This window comes from Bidens hawaiensis, unplaced genomic scaffold, assembly GCF_021521415.1.
Source record: "Bidens hawaiensis isolate Kalapana, Puna unplaced genomic scaffold, B.hawaiensis_p1.1 tig00002307_1, whole genome shotgun sequence".
In the NCBI taxonomy this organism is placed as follows: domain Eukaryota; kingdom Viridiplantae; phylum Streptophyta; class Magnoliopsida; order Asterales; family Asteraceae; genus Bidens; species Bidens hawaiensis.
This window is the reverse complement of record NW_027491124.1, coordinates 824512-835791: the sequence shown is the minus strand read 5'-3', so window position 1 is coordinate 835791 and position 11280 is coordinate 824512.

Genomic DNA, 11280 nt, shown 5'->3' with positions numbered 1-11280 from the left:
AAACCCCACCCAACGCTAAACTCGACTGGAGGTCGAGCGGGTGTAATTTTGGCTAACACGTACCATGGTCTGGAGGACCTGGTGACAAGGCAATTAATAAACGAGTCAGCTTCGGTGTCGAACACTTAGTAATACTTGCTTTATAGACTAGATACCTATCGATATATAATTGACATAACACTATCTGGTAACGCAAAACGTTGTGACGCTGTAACGCTGTAACGCAAAACGCTGAACGCAAGCGCTAAACGATTTATTTTTATATAACTTGTGAACTCACCAACCTTGTATTGACACTTTTAGTATTTTATTCTCAGGTAGCCGAGGCGGACGCGCGGTTTAGGAACATGCATTGCTTGATAAACTTTTAACTATGCAAACTTACATTTAACTGTTATCATTGGTTTTAAATCGTCCTGCGTGACGTCACATTGTTCTCTATGGTTTTACGCTTCCGCACTTATTTTCATTTAAACGTTTTTATGGTTTGATTATAACTGATGATTCCGATCCTGTTAGTTCACACCCTCTGACGGTAAAACTCCGTTAGTGGATTTTGAGGGTGTGACAATTACCGAACGCATTTTATTATAAACTAATTATGGAATTGAGTTTAATTTTCTTATAGTTACAAGTTTGTTTTAGCAACACTACTTGACCACCACCGTTGACCATCACCACCTGAACACCACCACCACCGTCGTTCAAAAATTCTGCGTGTTAGAATTTTTCTGATTCTCAACCGATCAGACCAACATTATTGTCGGAACCCTAGTTCGCCGTCTAAGTGGTTGGGTGCTCGCTTGATTTTCCATGAGCCGTCACCCATCACCATCATTGAGTTGGTGTGACCCCCTTCTTCTACTTTTGCTGACTCCAACGATGGATCTAGGGTTTCGACAACCTCAATAATTTGGGTTTTTACTAGAAAAATGTTTCTATAGTTCTGATCTTTGGTTACAAAGAGGTTTGAGATGAAAAACTTGAGTTTTATGGCCAAAAAAGAGTTTTCCGACGATCAGAGACTATCGGAGTTAAACTTCTGTTAGTCGTCGCTCATTGGGAACAAATATCTAAAAGATGGGACAGTCAACAACTAACTTGTTAGTTACGACTATTATTTTCCAATAGTTTATAGCAATGTCGCCGAGGCGAGTTTCTGTAACTCCGCCTAGTTACTAAGAATCGATCAAAATTGGTCAACCTTAGTCGGAATCACATATAGTCAGTGAACTTGGGCCGATTTTGACTTAGAAAAAAATAGAACATTATTCGTATTTCTATAATATTAAAAAACAAATATCATTTTCTTAATTAATGATTTGCAATTTTTAGAATAATTTATTATTTAATAATACATTTCTCTTATTTATATTGATATTCACATATTTTGTTATAAACTTATGACATTTGACATATATATAATATCCAAAAATTAATTTTCTTTATATTTAGCACGTCCGAGTACTCTCCGGGTACTACCTTAGTAATCCGAGTACACCCAACTCCCTAGTCGGCCGCCTAGTAACTTTTGCAACCTTGGTTTATAGTTGTGATTATTTAAATCCGATTTTTAAATACATTAATCAATGTAATATGTTTTAAAATGTGTTGGCTATATTTAGGGTCGAGCTCGGGACGGTACCGATAACGATCCCAAAATTTGAAAATATTTGGTTACGGTACCGAAATGTTAGGTTTGGTACCGGTATCTCATGCAAAATTCGACCGGTACCGTACCGAAAACTCAAAACTTGGTACCGATGGTACCAAACCGATACCAAATTTAGTAGCAATTTCCCATATTTATGCAATATTTTGTTCTCCAACCAGCAGTTCCAAGCTCACGCCATCAACTTGTAATGTTGCAGGTGTTTTAAGTATAATGTGTGGAGATGCTAATTTATTTAAATAAATATAAATCTTCGTTTTAACTTCGGCCAGTTTAAAAAAATCTATAATTTAGGCAAACGGTCGGTAAACTGAAATATTTTTCTTACAGTGAAAAATAACTGAATACAATTTCTATTACCAAAACATTCAATTATGAGAGTAAAATTGAACCAAACTAAACCGTTTACATCTCTATTGCTCGGTCACATGGCTCGCACGTTCATGTGACATGGTCATGCAAGCATTGGCGGATCCATCAATTTTTTTCAGTGGGTTCACTGTTCGGGTCAGTTCGATGGTTTGAGTCGGTTCAACTATTCAGGTCGCTTCGACGGTTCGGGTCGGTTAAGGTTTGTCACATGATAAAAACCGCTTGTCATCATGGGGAAGGCATTTCTTTGAATGATCGATGATACGACCATCAAACTGTGATCATCAAAGGAGGAGGAACATTCAGCTGAAGGCTAGTAGGTTTTGGATGTTAAGTGACAATGGAAATAGACTCACAGTAGTTTGTTGATCATTTGTTGAGACTTGAGAGTAAGATTATTCAATTCATTTTTTCAGTTGTTTTTATATCATTTTGGTTGCACTTTGTAATTAATTAAACTACTGGTATATATAGAGTTGTAAAGTGTTTCTAATGATTATGATCGTATATTTGTTGGATTTTATGGACGTTTCGGGTCAAGTCAACGTGACCGACCCAAACGTGACCCGGACAGAGTTACACCGGGGGTAACGAGATAAAGGCCTACTTAAAGGTTAATTAGGCCCGACACATAAAAAGAGATGATTGGTCTATAAAAATATTTGACCGAGACTTTCTAAACCCTCTCCCTTTCTTTCACGTAAACACAAAGGGTTCAGAGGTCATCATGATGTCACAGCACCACTCTTCATCCATCATTTCTCTCAGGATCACCATTCCTTCATCATGATCATCCATTCACTGTTTAAGAAAGATATTTTCTTGTATTCTTGGTTATAAAAACCTCATTTTTGCATGGCATCATGCAGTAACCCAACTCTCTCCAAGCTACACTTTCGATAACCTATTTACGACCAACCCATTGATTTCCAGCGATCCTATAGCCAATTACGACCAACCCACTTCCGTACACGAAGCACACTAGCAGACACACCTACGGTTGTCTCCATTCTGCACCGCGGTACGCCGCCACATGGACCGTTGTAACTACCGTCGCCATCGCTGCAAGTCTATCCGGCGAGGAACTTTTTTTTTGTCTCTCGGAACCGTGCGATATCGGAACTCAGATCCTCAAAAGCATTCTGTCAGATCTGAGCATTATCACTTGCTTCCGCCGCCGCCGCCGCCGGAACTTCATTGCTCTTTGATTGTGTCGATCTAGCGTGACTCGTATACTCTCGGTGTCTTCCCGGTTCTCGTAACCGAGGTATATCGACATACCTCCTATGGTTGATTATTATTTATCGTTTATTGTACTCGTACGCGTTTGTAATCGGATCCGGGTTAGGGTTTCGGTTCATGGTTCGTTTTAAATATTTTATTCCGCTGCGTTTCTTTATTGTTTCGTTAATGAGGTTAATAATTAATATGGATTAATTATTATCGAAACCGAAATATTGTTTAAAACGGGTCAAATAGTTTATCCGTTTTTTGTCTCGGACCACCGTTGAAACCCATCAGTGGTATCAGAGCCGCGGTTACAACGTACGAGTCGATACCGGTTTGTTTAAAACCGGATCTCCATCTTAAACTTTAAATTGTTTAAAGTTTATAGATCTAGAATTATTTTCGGGTGATTTTGGATTGGTCAAAGTTTTGTTTATTTTATTTGACCAAGTCAAAACGACCCGAAATTCGTTTATTGTGAATATGTAAATCCGGCCCCGACCTATGTGATTGATTGGTTGTGTTCGGTGTTTGAGCTTGTTTTGGCCATACGGTTGGTTCAAAAGTTGTAAAAGGTTATTATTTAATTTTCGGTTTTCTTTTTGGCCATAAAGATGGTTCAAATTTGTAATAGGACATGTTATTGTTAGTTTATAAATTAGTAATTAAGAAGACGCGAAGATAACCGAGGACGAGCTCATGGACACCTTGGAGTTAGTGGGAGTTCGGACAAGATGACGGGATGCACGGAGAAGTCCATCCTTGTGGTTGTTTGTGTTGTGAACCCCTTGACCCGATCGGTCTCCCTAATTGGCTCTAGCGAGACCGATCACCTTTTAGCCATAAGGATTTACATATTATTGTTATTTGCTATTTGTGGTTGCTTGGATTGTTTATAATAGGATTATAATATCTCCAACCTAATACCAAATAAATTGGAAAATAAACATTTTATTAACCGATTTTTGTTTTGCAAATTAAAAGCGTTTTGATTTCCAAAACTAATAAGTTATTATAACTTAAAATTGGTTAGTCGTATCGCTACAAACTTAGTTTTAATAGGTTATTTAAAACTAAGTGTCCTGAGAGATGAAAGGGTTCATCTATGCGTCGCGGTAGTAAATACAGTAAAATTTAACTTTTACTCTATTTGGTAATTTAAAAAAAAAATTATCCCAATTTAAAACCAATAGTTTATGCCAATCCTACTACAAGTCACACTTGAGGCATACTGCGAAATTTCAAGTATTTGGAGCTACAACACCGTACTTGTTTTCTAGCCTATCCCATCAAGGTGAAAGTGCTTCGTTGACACATCCGGCACCTTTACACGTCACGGTACTAGGACAACTATTATTTTACTCTCCTTTTACGTGCTAAAGCTGTCTGGAGACTTAAAATGGGCAAAGATGAGGCTAAACGTATCTATACAGACAATCGTTGTCTCTATAGGCCTCATAACCGAGAGTTGTGCTCTATTCACAATTGGCAATCGTTGTCAGTCTGCCTAACCACTTATTAATGTTGTGTGCTACAGCTGCCTTTAATAACTGGAAGCCAGATTCTCATACTCCTAATTAATTAATGTTATTGGGTCATTAATAATAGGACTACAACATCGAAAATACTAATTAAATTTACTTTTGCTAAATTAATCAGATGTCGTCAAACGAAATTTCACCCTACGCCCTTAAGACTATCCTTGGGAAGGATAAACTGAATGGTACCAACTTCATCGAATGGCACCGCAACTTAAGACTTGTTCTAACCATGGCAAAGCGCCTGTATGTTCTTGATGAACCTGTTCCAACCGAGCCTGAAAACAACACAGCCGCTGCACGAAAGGTTCTTGACAAGCATAAGGATGACTCGGCTGAGGTCTCCTGTATTATGCTAGCCACCATGACTTCTGAGCTTGCTAAAGGCTTGGAAGACTTTGGTGCCTATGAGATGCTTGAACAACTCAAGGGCATGTTCCAGAAACAAGCCCGTCAAGAACGTTTCGACACCATGAAACAACTCATCAGTTGCAAGATGGCAGAAGGGTCTCCCGTCAGTGCTCATGTTCTAAAGATGAAGGGGCACATCGATCAGCTCAAGAAACTTGATTATCCCATGCCCGATGAGATGGCATCGGATTTCATTCTCAACTCTCTCCCCAACTCATACGACCAGTTCATAATGAATTTCAACATGAATGGTTGGGTGAAGACAGTGCCGGAGCTTCATAACATGCTCAAGACGGCTGAGATGAACATTCCTTCTAGGACCAATCAAGTTCTGATGATTCGATCTGCTGGTGTCAAGAAGCCAAAACCAAAGAATCGGGGTTTTAAGGGAAAAGGCAAGAAGAAAGTTACTGTTGCTGCCCATGTTGCCACCAACACTAACAAAGTGGTTGCAAAGAAAAAACTGCCGCCCTTTGAGGAGCGCAAGTGCTTCAAATGCAACCAAATGGGGCACTGGATGAGAAACTGCCCCGAGCACCTTGCTGAGATCAGAAAGAAGAGAGCCAATTGTGAAGGCTCTTCTGGAGGTATTTCCATATACGTTATTGAACTTTTCACTGTCTCTAGCAACACATGGGTATTTGATACCGGATGTGGTTACCACATCGTTAATGTCTTGCAGGAACCTGAGAAGTGGAGGAAACTGAATAAAGGCAGCATGGAACTCATCGTTGGAGATGGGAAGAGAGTACCAGTTCTGGCAACTGGAGTATTTCATTTTGCTTGTCCATCTGGCCTAGTTTTTCCTTTAAATAATTGTTTGTATGCTCCTGGCTTGACCAGAAACATCATTTCAGTTTCGTTGTTATTTGAACAAGGATTTAAGTGTGTTCTTAATGGCATGGCTATTTCTGCTTACTTAAATGATATCTTTTATTTTGAGGCTAAACCTCGAAATGGTATTTATGAGATTGATGTTCAACATGACAATAACGTATATCATCTTTCAAAACGTATCAAGACTAGTGTCAACGATACTTTTCTATGGCATTGCCGACTTGGCCACATAAGCAAGGCAAGAGTTAAAAGACTCCAATCCGAAGGTATTCTTGAACACTCAGGACCGGACTCTTTTAACACTTGTGAATCTTGCTTAGCTGGCAAACTCGCCAAAGACTCCTTCACCAATAAAAGTGAACGAGCAAGTGATCTATTAGGACTCATACATACTGATGTATGTGGACCTTTTAGAACCATGACTAGAAACCATGAAAGATACTTCGTTTCTTTTATCGACGATTATAGTCGATACGCTTATGTGTATCTTATGAAACACAAGCACGAAACTTTTGAAAAGTTCAAAGAGTTTCAAAGCGAAGTGGAAAACCAACTTGACAAAACCATTAAGATACTTCGATCAGATCGAGGTGGAGAGTATCTCAGCACAGAGTTCATCACTCATCTAAAAGAGCATGGAATTGTTTCACAGCTCACTCCTCCTGGCACACCCCAACTTAATGGCGTGAGCGAGAGGAGAAACCGAACCTTGCTAAACATGGTTCGATCGATGATGTGTAGAACCAACTTGCCTCACTCCTTTTGGGGTTACGCCCTTATGACCGCCGCTCGCATTGTCAATCTGCTCCAACTAAGAAGATAGACAAGACGCCATATGAGATATGGCATAAGGGAAAGAAACCCAAGTTGTCTTATCTTAGAGTATGGGGATGTGATGCTTATATCACAAGTGAGTCTGATGACAAACTTGATCCCCGCGGCGAAAAAGTTATTTTCGTCGGATACTACTACAAGAGCGGTTATTACTTTTTTCATCCTGATACAAATACGATTTCTGTCAGGAGGAAAGGCTACTTTCTTGAAGAAGAATTTCTTAGTCAAGGAACTAAAAGTAACATTGTTGATCTTGAAGAAATTCAAGAACCACAACCAACTGCTGAGGAAGTTGGAGAGTCTGACCAACAAGTTGTTGTTGCTGATACATCAGACGTGAACACAAGCGTTCGCAGAAGTAGTAGGACTCCCGTACCAAATGCTAGATACTTATGTCATCTAGATGGTGCCGAAGTCTTATTAGTAGCCGAGTCTGGGGACGAGCCTACTAACTACAAGTCTGCTATCTTGGATCCGGAATCCAAGAAATGGCAAGATGCCATGAATGCTGAGATGCAGTCCATGCATGATAACCAAGTTTGGAACTTGGTTGAGCTACCCCCCGATTGTCGGGCAGTAGGGAGCAAATGGATTTTCAAGAAGAAAACCGACATGCATGGAAATGTGCAAACCTACAAAGCACGGCTAGTCGTGAAAGGTTTCACTCAAACTCAAGGTGTTGACTATGAGGAAACTTTTTCGCCCGTTGCTATGACTAAGTCAATTAGGATTTTGCTTGCCATTGCTGCATACTATGATTATGAGATATGGCAAATGGATGTCAAAACCGCTTTCCTTAATGGACATCTTTCTGAAGATGTCTATATGGTTCAGCCTGAAGGTTTTGTCAATCCAAAATATCCTAATAAGGTTTGCAAATTGAACAAGTCCATTTATGGACTTAAGCAGGCATCTCGAAGCTGGAATCTTCACTTTGACGAGAAAATCAAAGAGTTTGGTTTTGTCAAAAACGAAGATGAACCTTGTGTTTACAGAAAGGCTAGTGGGAGCACTATATCATTCCTCATTTTGTATGTGGATGATATACAGATAATTGGAAACGACATTCCTATGCTTAAACAAGTTAAGCTATGGTTGGAATCTTGTTTTGCAATGAAAGATCTTGGAGAAGCCGCTTATATTCTGGGAATAAAGATCTATAGAGATAGATTTAAGCGGATTCTAGGGCTTAGTCAAAGTACTTACATAGACAAAGTAATGGCACGCTTCTCAATGGAAAACTCCAAGAAAGGAGCTGTTCCAATGACTAAGGGAACCATGTTGAGCAAATCGCAATCTCCGGCAACGGACATTGAATCTAAACGTATGCAAGCAATTCCATATGCTTCAGCGGTTGGCTCTATCATGTATGCTATGTTATGTACTAGACCTGACGTCTCGTATGCCTTGAGCATGACCAGTCGTTTTCAACAGAGTGCTGGCATTACCCATTGGACTGCTGTGAAGAACATTCTAAGGTACTTGAATAGGACCAAAGACATGTTCTTGGTGTTTGGGGGAGTGGAAGAGGAGCTTACTGTAAAGTGTTACACTGATGCTAGCTTCCAGACTGACCGAGATGATTCTCGCTCACAGTCAGGTTTCGTTTTCACTCTCAATGGAGGAGCTGTTTATTGGAAGAGCTCCAAGCAGAGTGTAGTAGCGGATTCTACCACAGAATCTGAATATATAGCCGCATCTGATGCTGCTAAGGAGGCTTCTTAGATGAAGAAGTTCATCACCGATCTTGATGTGGTTCCGAGTATCCACAAACCAATCGAGATATTCTGTGATAACACAGGTGCTATTGCTCAAGCCAAAGAGCCAAGGTCTCATCACAAGACCAAGCACATTCTAAGGAAGTTCCATCTTATTCGGGAAATATTGGAACGAGGTGACATCGTGATAAGCAAAGTAAACACAGATCAAAATCTAGCCGACCCGTACACTAAGCCAATGACTCAGGACAAACATGATTTGCATAGAGATGCTATCGGGCTTAGACTTGCTAGTAATTTTTTTTGATTTAGTATTTGGATGTATGAACATTCAAACAGTTGTACTTTTCAGTTCACTTTTGATTTAATGGTTAAATGCAAACGATGAATGATACAACTGTGTTCTTTTAATACGTTTAATCCATGAATATTATATTCTAAATTATCCGTAGTCGGTCAGACTCGTGGGAACGATTCTTAATTAAGACTATTCTGACTTTGGACTCAAGAAGTTGACTTCCAAACTCACAGACCTCATTATGAATGACGTTGGATGTAACTCGCATCAAATCATCTTCATGGATCTTGATCATAAGATGTTTTGATAATAGTATGCTCATTTAGTATCCTTAGACCTGAGATACATATTAGAACTTTCGTTTACCGAGGAATATTCTTTGATCATGTCAACCGCTATTGCGTAACTGCCAACCATAAAGGCACTGGTTGGGAATGTTCTGGAGTTCAGTGGGAGTTGTATGTAGTCAAGATGGGATTCTGTACTCTTACATTCAAATGTAACAGTTAGACATTTTGGCACCCTCGTTGATTCAAACTGGTAAAGTGTGAGGTCTCACCCAAACTAACTGTGTGTTTGATTGGACCACTTTGACTCTATATCGAGAACTAAAATAATTGAACACTATATGAGATTGATTTGATCCATGTCTCATTATTCAATTAATGTCTTATACAGAAAGGATAGATGACGACGATTACTATAAATTCATTGTCTTGCAATAAGGTATTCCAAGATACTTTGGTTATGGATTTAAAAATGTCACATTCGGTTGGGGACATCTATGTGTAGCTAGAACGCCTCTGGCTGTCAGCGTTGTGATACTTGACCCAAACACGTCCAAGTGGGAGACTATTGGATTTTATGGACGTTTCTGGTCAAGTCAACGTGACCGACCCGAACGTGACCCGGACAGAGTTACACCGGGGGTAACGAGATAAAGGCCTACTTAAAGGTTAATTAGGCCCGACACATAAAAAAAGATAATTGGTCTATAAAAATATTTGACCGAGACTTTCTAAACCCTCTCCCTTTCTTTCACGTAAACACAAAGGGTTCAGAGGTCATCATGATGTCATAGCACCACTCTTCATCCATCATTTCTCTCAGTATCACCATTCCTTCATCATGATCATCCATTCACTGTTTAAGAAAGATATTTTCTTGTATTCTTGGTTATAAAAACCTCATTTTTGCATGGCATCATGCAGTAACCCAACTCTCTCCAAGCTACACTTTCGATAACCTATTTACGACCAACCCATTGATTTCCAGCGATCCTATAGCCAATTACGACCAACCCACTTCCGTACACGAAGCACACTAGCAGACACACCTACGGTTGTCTCCATTCTGCACCGCGGTACGCCGCCACATGGACCGTTGTAACTACCGTCGCCATCGCTGCAAGTCTATCCGGCGAGGAACTTTTTTTTTGTCTCTCGGAACCGTGCGATATCGGAACTCAGATCCTCAAAAGCATTCTGTCAGATCTGAGCATTATCACTTGCTTCCGCCGCCGCCGCCGCCGGAACTTCATTGCTCTTTGATTGTGTCGATCTAGCGTGACTCGTATACTCTCGGTGTCTTCCCGGTTCTCGTAACCGAGGTATATCGACATACCTCCTATGGTTGATTATTATTTATCGTTTATTGTACTCGTACGCGTTTGTAATCGGATCCGAGTTAGGGTTTCGGTTCATGGTTCGTTTTAAATATTTTATTCCGCTGCGTTTCTTTATTGTTTCGTTAATGAGGTTAATAATTAATATGGATTAATTATTATCGAAACCGAAATATTGTTTAAAACGGGTCAAATAGTTTATCCGTTTTTTGTCTCGGACCACCGTTGAAACCCAACAATATTAAGGTGTTTGAGACAAAAGATTGTGTATTATACAAACCGTTAGCTATGATTAGTTGATTACTCGGTTAATTGTACATTTAAACAATAAAACTTCTTTTTATGATGGCTTTATAAGCACATTTGTTTTGAAATTTACCAGCTAACAAAACAAAAAAAGAAGATGGAAAAACCGGCTAAAATAATGACATGAACCTGGGTTCTCAGAATGGAATGGTAGGATGTTTATCATTAAACCAAGGTTTCACTTTTTATACGGTTTCACCCTCATATTTTATATATGCATTTTATATAAAATCCGAAACATGTGAACCCACTCCCACACACGTAGATCCACCCCTGCATTCAAGTATCGTTCATCTTTTCAGGTGCAAACACCCCCAAATCTCTTGACCCTAGCCTTCATGTCTGGTCTCAAAAATAAAGTACTTTTGCTCATAAAACCTATTTAAAAGATGCTGGTTCATTGTATGTAATATCAGTTTGCCTTAATACCATATCACTATTCA